General features: G+C 36.5%; 1 non-coding gene across 1 annotated transcript; it reads right to left on the bottom strand.

Annotated features, from left to right (window-relative positions):
• Positions 1-686: 686 nt before the first annotated feature.
• LOC118144536 (U4 spliceosomal RNA) lies at positions 687-827 on the bottom strand. Its single transcript, XR_004729309.1, has one exon. It is a non-coding gene; the product is annotated as a U4 spliceosomal RNA (small nuclear RNA).
• Positions 828-9421: the final 8594 nt, after the last annotated feature.

The raw sequence follows: 9421 nt of genomic DNA, 5'->3' as shown, positions 1-9421 counted from the left end.
ACCACTTTCATTTATAAGTGAGCATTGACTGGTGGGAAAGGCATCTGGCTGGAAATCACATGGGTTTTTCATCCTGTCAATCACTAGCTGTGTGGATTTGTGTTTATCACTTCACCCTTCTAAGCTGATGTTCCAACTCTTGAACTAAGTTTAATATCTATCCCTTCTACCTTCTAAAAATCTTCTCAGGAACAAATTATATGATATTTGCTGATAATCTGATGATGATTAAATGCTATGTAGCATACACACATACAAACACACACACTTTTCCATCAAATGAGGGACAGACCATTTAAAAGAGAAATATAAAAGTATGAATAAACAATTACCCAAAGGACTAGTGTTGATTAAAATAGGCATTTGAGGAATCCACTACAAAAAGTTCAGCACTTGTAAATTCTATTCACTAGAATATTAAAAAGCACCACCTTTTTGTCATACAGATAACAGAAAACCAGTGTGTATTTCTATGCTATTCCTGTCTTCTCTCACCAAGCATTACAGGAACTGTCCTGTGAAAACCAGTCAGAGAATTAGTGATAGACAGTACTTACTTACTTCAATTTCTTCTGATCAATGGTAGTCAAAATCTGACAATGGAAATTGTTTCTTATATAATATTGGACTCTGTGCTAGGAAATTTAAATGTTAAGTCTTTTATTCTCTTTTTTTTTTTAATTCAGTCTCCATACAGACTGTCAAAAATTGCCAATGCCGACTATATTGTAAGTTGTCATGACAGGTTATTGGGAAAAGTTTTCAATTAGCAATAATAGCTCTTCAGATAAACCTCATTGGCTATGATACTGCCACTGTGCAAAGCTATAACCAGTCTTAAAAACAGAATCCCAGCACTTTGGGAGGCCAAGGAGCATGCAACACAAGGTCAGCAGTTCAAGACCAGCCTTTCCAAGATGGTGAAACCCCATACTTTTCTAGATTTTCACCTTCTTCAGTACACATTACTAAAAATACAAAAAAAAAAAAATTAGCTGGGTATGGTGGCACGTGCCTGTAATCCCAGGTACCCCGGAGGCTGAGGCAGAGAATTGCTTAAACCCGGGAGGTGGAGCTTGCAGGGTAGAGATCGTGCCACTACACTCCAGCCTGGGTGACAGAGCGAGACTCCCTCTCAGAAACCACCACCACCACCACCACCACAGAATCCAGTATCCAGTAGCCTAGGCAAGTGCAGTGGACAGTAAACTGAGAATGAAGTCATTATAACTTCATTTCTTTTCTTGAGTGCTCACTCTAAAAGTTTACACAGGCAAATATAACTTAACATTTTTTATTAACTGTTTTTACTGACTTCTGAAAAAAGAATCTTTAATTCTGATGACCCTTCCTAAAATACATCTTTTTTTCATGTATTTTGGTTTTAATGTATATGTTTTACATTTTAAAAAATACATATGATTGTTATTATACAGTCAATAATTGTTTAGAATTATTCACATTTTCTTTGGTTATCATCCCTTCTTGTTACTCACAGCTTCCATATGGGATATCTTTCCTCCTGCCTGAAATAAACTTGAATTAAAGCAGAAATTTCTTTGTTTGTGAAGATCTTATTGTGGCAAGCCATCTTTGTTTTTTGTTTTTTAAATATTACCTTACTTTTGAAATATGTTATTGGGAATAGAAATCTAGATGACAATTATTTTTCTCTTAGCTTATTGTAATGATAACTTCACAGTATTCTGTTTCCCATTGTGGCCAATGCAAAGCAGTTTGAAGTCTGATAGTAGATACAGTACTTTGAAGGCCATCTATATAGATTCGTAGGTAGGTAGGTAGGTAGGTAGGTAGGTAGGTAGGTAGGTAGATTACATACATATATGTATATATTCCTTTCTGGTTGCTTTTAAACTTTTATGTTTTGTCATTTTTCAGTTTCACTAAGAGGTGTCTTAGTATAAATTTTGTAGATTTTTCTTATATTTATCCTGCTTGGGGTAACTAGAATTCCTTAATCTATGGTTTGGTGTCTTTCATAAATTCTTAAAAATTCTCATTCTTTTCAGTGTGTCTTTCCTATGATTCCTCTCATCTCTTTCCAAAGCAACAGCTAAACCTATGCTAGACCATTTCACTCTCTACTCCTTATGGCCAACCTCTCTCTCATATTTTCCATTCCACTGTCTCCGGGCTACAGTCTGAATACCTTCTACAGATCTACAGTACTGTAATTCTTTCTTCAAATGGATTTCCTATGCTATTAAATGCATCTTCTTTTCCAGGGGTTTTGTTTTTTTCAAACTTTCTTAGATTTCTGATTCTCTTATGTTTTCAAATATATTAAATATATTTCCAATATCTACAGTTTTGGTCAATTTTATTATTTAGTCTTTTTTTTCTGATTTTTTTTTCTCACTCATACTGTTTTATTTCCTTGAAGAATCTGTGATTTTTTTTTTCTTTCTGTGACTTCATGTTTCTTGAATCTCTTTACCTCTGAGAATTTGATGAGACCTGGTTTAAAGTTGCCTTCCCCAGAGAAGACATGTATTTGTTCTGCCAAATGACTACAGGCTCTACCAATCACAAATTCTAGTTTTAAAAGATATTAACTTTGGATTGTTGTTTTTTTAACAACCCAAGTACTGTGAATTGTAAGCTGCAAAGCCAATGGAGAACTTTCAATTCTGCATCCTCACAGATACACATTTTCCCGCTTTATTCAATGCCAAGTCTGAAGACAGGTAATTTTGCTGTCAGTTTCCTGGAGTTTGACATTAAGAGGCCTTTTCTTGTTCACTTTTATTCTGAGTGCGTAGCCACTTGAAGTCCTATATTTATACAAAAGCGTTTTGAACACCGATCTTTCACACTGGGTAGGCTTACATCTTTGCTTCATTTCCTTTATGCCCAGCATGTCAGGAAAAATTAAACTCAAGTTCACTCAGGTTTAGAAAACACTTCAAGGTAAAAACCGGCTTTCGGACTCTGCTTCCTTTTCTAGGTTTTCACCTTCTTCAGTACACATTGCACAAAAATGATACATGGAACACAAACATATTAAACTGATAAGAGTACTCTTTTACCAGCACAGTATACATAATTTTATAAATTCCCATTTATATTACATTTTCTGATTTTTTAATTCAATAAATGAGAACACATGTTAATACTTTATCATCTTCCAACATGCTAATATTGGCTACATATGTGTACCTCACATGGTGCTTTACATTATTGTTTCAACTACAGCTTAAAATTTTAAAACTACATTTTATTACATCATTTGCAGAAATCCTTAAGCAGTATTGTAAAATATATTTGGAAAATTATTGACAGAATCAATCAACTTGTCATTCTGGATACTAGACAATCTGTCCTTTCCAAAACAATTACCTCTAAATATCATTGTTGCTACTGGAGAAATAGTAACATTAATTGCAAGTAACATACTTGGTTCATATTCTGGCTTTGTGAGTTGGGCAATTAACAATCATGTTCAATGAAAATCATTCTGTTTCACAGATAACGTTGCTTTATTTTTTTGTGCCAGAGTCAATTCTCAGTAAATTTGACAAAAATGTGTCCACAGTTTATTTCTTCCTAAAAGTGAATAATCTACTTGTAAAGGATATGCTGAATAACAGAGATATTTAGATGAGTGCTATTTAGAACAGAGGTCCCCAGTTCCTGGGCTATGGACTGGTACCAGTCCATGGTCTGTTAGGAACCAGGCCATACAGCAGGAGGTGAGTACGGGCAAGTGAGCATTACTACCTGAGCTCCACCTCCTGTCAGACAAGTGGCAACATGTAAGCATGAACCCTATTGTGAACCCTATTGTGAACTAGGGTTCACACGCAAGAGATGGATTGAGGTTGCATGCTCCTTATGAGACCTGATGATCTGAGGTGGAACAGTTTCATCCTCAAACCACCCCCAATCCCCCTCAACCCTCCCCAGCACCTCCCATCCATAGAAAAACTGTCTTCCACAAAACTGGTCCTTAATGGCAAGAAGATTGGAGATCACAGATCTGGAAGACCAAGTGATCTTGACCACCTCAGTGACATGTTACTGGACTAGACAAAAAGGTAGAATTAAATTAGGTCAATAAATTATTTGGTAATAATGATTTGTTCACAAAATAAAGAAACTGGCATTAAAAATGATAACTTATTCCATAGGCCTTGGTTCCATCCTTAAAGTGGTCTAGCGACATTTATTGGAGTCACCAACAGAATGCCACATAAGCCCTCACAGAAAATGATATTGAGAGCAAGATAGTCTAAATTTTCCCAACTAGAAGAGCCACTTAAAATAAGTAACATGTGCCACAGGAAATAACAAATATGTACTTATAACATTTATCAATTTAATCAGAATTATATTCTATTAGCTGATATAACTTTTCTACCTTGAAAATTATTTTATCCAAACATACATCTTTGATATCAAACCTCTTATCAATACCAAATAAACTTTGAGATACTCAACACATTTTCCCAGAATATATATTTTCATTTCCATCTAAGCTGTTAAAAATAAAGCCATTTGGGAAATGGTATACGATTTCATCCCTGGAAATTCTATGTTAAGCCATATTTGTCTTTTACATAACACTAAGACTTTATTAGAAAAATTAGTTCAATGGGCTACTATTTATAATTTCTACAATGTTACTATGTGTAGTGACATGGAATGTTTAGAATTATGATGCCTTATATCCAGGAATAATTACTAACCATATGCCGATATTTTTGCTTCTATTTCTCTAGGTCTCTGAGAGCAAGCATTGACTGAAGTTCTTTTTATGAGACCATATTTCCTCCGATAGTACTTTATTTCTCAAATAAAATAATTAAAACAGTGCCTATAAGAAACTTCATAAATAAATATAATACAAGCATTTTCTGAGTGATGATGCCAAAAACACTTATATTTGGACATATATAAGTAATCCACTATACAATAAAAATTATTTTGAATATAAGTTCCTTGACAATATATAAATTTATATATATATATATATATATATATTTTTTTTTTTTTTTTCTTTGAGACGGAGTTTCACTCTTGTTATCCAGGCTGGAGTGCAATGGCGCAATCTCAGCTCACCGCAACCTCTGCCTCCTGGGTTCAAGCAATTCTCCTGCCTCAGCCTCCTGAGTAGCTGGGATTATAGGCACGTGCCACCACCATGACCAGCTAATTTTTTGTATTTTTAGTGAGAGACGGGGTTTCACCATGTTGACCAGGATGGTCTCGATCTCTTGATGTCGTGATCCACCCGCCTCGGCCTCCCAAAGTGCTGGGATTACAGGCTTGAGCCACCGTGCCCAGCCCATAAATTTATATTTTTACATCTAATCAAAACAGTGTTAAATAGCTAAACTGACCATTTTTTTTCCTTCTACCAAACTGAATTCTAAACAGCCTTTGGAATTCAGTTCTAGTTCTGTGCTCCTTCATAAAATACTCCTGATTTCAGCCTATGCTGATCTCTTTCTTCTGAAAATTTCTACATTATTTGTGATCTATGTTATGATTTATAATTTAGCAATATTGTTCTATATTTTTCTCCAGTTCCTTCATGTTAGTTAAGTTTAACTCCGCTACTTCATTGAGGACTTATACTTCTATTTTATTCTACACGCCTCTTATTATATTGTTAATTGGAGCATAATTACGCCAAGTGATCATTGGTTGCAAGCTATATTTATTCACTTTCACAAATAAATATCTTCTGATTGAGTGTTGTGCTGATATGGAAGTGCTGGGAAGGAAAGAGAGCGGTCCCTTTAAATGGTCCAGAAGTGGGGAAGGGAAGTGCCCAGTAGAGGAGGGCGTGGTTCCTGGCTAGGGGTCCACCTCCACAGACCTAGGTAAGGACAGGCATTTCATGGTTAAGTGTTGCATTTCCCAAGACCACCCTGGCCTGCCACATCCCCCATCCTGTGGCCATAAAAACCCAAGGCCCTAGCAAGTCAGAGAGAGAAGTAGCTGCATGTGGAGAGGAGCACTTCAGGGGAGGAACACACAAGCTGCTAGACACTGAGAGGAATGCACAGAGAGGCACCAGCATGCTAGCAGGCCACTGACCAGCAAAGCAACATGGAGTCTGCTGGGGCGGTGAGAGGGGCACACAGGCTGCTGAGCGGCCAGACTCCAGGAGAAAACCATTTCCCTTCTGGGTCCCCCATCTGCTGAGAGCTACTTCCACTCAATAAAACCTTGTACTTATTCTCCAAACCCAGGTGTGATTCGAGTCTTCTGGTACACCAAGGCAAGAACCCAGGATACAGAAATCCCTCTGTCCTTGTGACAAGGGAGAGGGTCTGTCTAACTGAGCTGGTTAATACAAGCTGCCTATACACGGCAAAACTAAAAGAGCACATGGTAGCGCACGCCCACTGGGGCTTCAGGAGCTGTAAATATGCACCCCTAGATGGTGTCATGGTGTCAAAGCCCCACAGCCTGCCTCTCTGTATGATCCTCTAAATGTTTGAGCAGCGGGCACTGAAGAAGCGAGCCACTCTCCCCTCGTCACAAGCCCTGTGGAGCAACGGGGGAAACTTTTCCATTTCAACGCCATCCTCAAGTGACCGTACAGATTAATTGAGGCCATCCAGATCTGTTTTACAGAAAATCAAATGAGGGTAGAATAAAGTCAACAGAGAACTTAGACATGAATAAACTCTTATATTTTCACCATCATAAAAATGGTAGAACAAAGTATCAATGGGTGTTTGACCTATAATTTTGAATGAGAAATCACAACACTCCCTTGTTCTTATTAAAGAAGGAAGGAAGGCTTTGTTACTTGAAGTGCAAATTTATCAACTGTCAATTATTTCCTTGATTGTTTGGGGGAGAAGCAAACAATTGCTTAATATCTTTTTCTCCACATATTTTAATTGTTGTCACAATAATGGATCATTGCAAACATATATTTGATGGCAACAATAATGTTACCAACAGTTCTTTTCTGTCATGATAAGACTAGAAGTTACTTTTGCATTTAAATAAGATCCCTAAAGTGTTTGAAAGGGTCAGCAATATGTGTGCATAGAAATCATAGAAATATTTCAGATTATTTCAAAGTTGCAGATCTTTCCATGATTTTTATGTTTTCTTCCCAAAGAGAGAGAGGTCACAAAGTCTCAGTGATGACACTGAAACTCGGTTAAATCTCTTTCAGCCAAGAAGAAAGGTAACTTCTTGCGGAGCCACACTATAAACTGCCTCTTAGCAGTATACAAAGTCAGTATCTAACAGATCAGGGAAATGCTTGTTCAGCATTATTAAATATAATATGGTTTGTCTGTTGCTGCCATATACTTTGAAGTATTGGTTTATAGGCTAACTTCTCATACAAATTTAGGAAGCATGTTGCTCTGATGTTTTCATTATTATCAGCTTTTTCTGTAGCCTCTGATAATAATTCATAATTAAAAATTTAAATACTTGTTTAATCCAGCTGAATTAAAGAACACATTGGGTTTTAACTCTTTATATTTTTATTTTTATATAGGTATAATTTTGTTTATGTCTGTGGCTGTGTATAATTACCATTTTATGGAGAAAATATGACCATATGATCTGTTATAACTTCAAAGCATTTTCCTAGGGAATAAAATTTTATGAGATGAATCCAAAGCAATATTCATAAGACCTGGGTTTAACCACTAAATATGAGCTCAAATCTACTTTATGTCAACATCAAGTTTTATCACTTAATCATTTAATAAATGTGTATGCCTCCCTATCATTTAGCATATAATGAAAACTTTATTATAACTCAATTATTTTTATAATTTTTATATGCTTTCAATTTTAATACTGTAAGCATGTCACATTTGTAGTTTACAGTCAGCAAAAATTGGTTTTGTCTTATCGATTCTTATCCGTATCTTTAATAAAATAGCAAAATCTAATTCAGCAGCAATAATTTCTAAATTGTTAATTCACCACTATAACATTTGTGGGTAAGTTTTGTGGGGTTATTGTTTATCTTTTATCACAAGACTTTGGCTAAAAAGAATACTACCTTTTTACTTTGAGTACTTGAAATTTTACTTCCACAATGCAATGACTAAATCTCTATTGCAAGGCTTCAAGGCTGGATGACCACCCACTCCAAGCAAATGGAGGAAGGACTCAGATGCTGGGTTAAGGTGGGAGTAAACTGGGAAGCCCATACGAGACTACTGTGTACTGGGACTCATTCCTGGTCCCCAACAATGGCTGGAGTAGGGATGAGTTGAACAGGAATCCTGGCAGCACGAGATGGCCACTTGACCTGACAGGGAGAAGCACATCAAAAAGCTAATCCACCACAGTAAAATAGGCTTTAATCTTGGGATGCAAGGTTGATTCATCATACACAAATCAATAAACGTGATTCACCACAGACACAGAACTAAAAACAGAAACCACATGATCATCTCAATAGATGCAGAAAAGCCTTTTGATAAAATCTGACAGCCCTTCATGATAAAAATCTTCAAACTAGGCATTGAAGGAACATACCTCAAAATACTAAGACTCATCCATGACAAATCCATAGCCAACATCATGCTAAACAGGCAAAAGCTGGAAGCATTCTCCTTGAAAAATGGAATAAAACAGGATGGCTTCTCTCCTAGTCACCTCTCCTAGTCACCACTCCTAGTCATCATAGTGTTGACAGTCCTAGCCAGAGAAATCAGGTAAGAGAAAAATAACAGATATCCAAATAGGAAGAGAGAAAGCCAAACTCTTCCTGTTTCAGACAATACTATAGATAGAAAACCCCATAGTCATTCACAGCAAATTGACGAGAGTTAGGATAATATTTGTCTAAGGCATGTATTCCATGTTTCTTCTTAATTATGTTGAGGTACTTTGCTTTTCATACCTTTTATTTAATAGCTCTTTTTAAATTGAAATGCAAATTATTTCTAATCAAGTTGTCAGTCAAAAGAACAAACAACGTGATTTTTTTCCCTCTCTTTAGAATCAGTTATCAAACAGTCTATCAACATGTGGAAAAAACTATGTATAGGCCCAAGTCTCAGTGCTGTCTGGGATTTTATGAAAGCAAGGAAATGTGTGTACACACATAACATTTTCTCCCTTTCAAGGTTTGCTTGTATTTCCAAGTGCTGGTTTCCTTCTGTTAATGGCTGTCGAGATGGAGTTTGGGGGATATGGGCTTCTTGGAGTATTTCCTTTTACTCTAACGGCTACCTCCTTGGCTTATGTAATGAGGGAAGCATTAACTGAATCCTTGTCCAATCCAAAGTCTCTAAGTGAATGTTGCTTGAAACAGGAAGATGATTCACGGATGGATGTGGTGATGTTAATTGCAACTGTTCAATAAATGTCCCATGGGGAGAAAAGAAAAGAAAGAAAATCTATGCCTCTATGCCAAGTGCCATAGCTACCTCTTTCTGGGTGGCATCTTGATGTCAGC

The sequence above is a fragment of the Callithrix jacchus genome, chromosome 9, assembly GCF_049354715.1.
Source record: "Callithrix jacchus isolate 240 chromosome 9, calJac240_pri, whole genome shotgun sequence".
In the NCBI taxonomy this organism is placed as follows: domain Eukaryota; kingdom Metazoa; phylum Chordata; class Mammalia; order Primates; family Cebidae; genus Callithrix; species Callithrix jacchus.
This window is presented reverse-complemented; position numbering and strand designations above follow the sequence as displayed.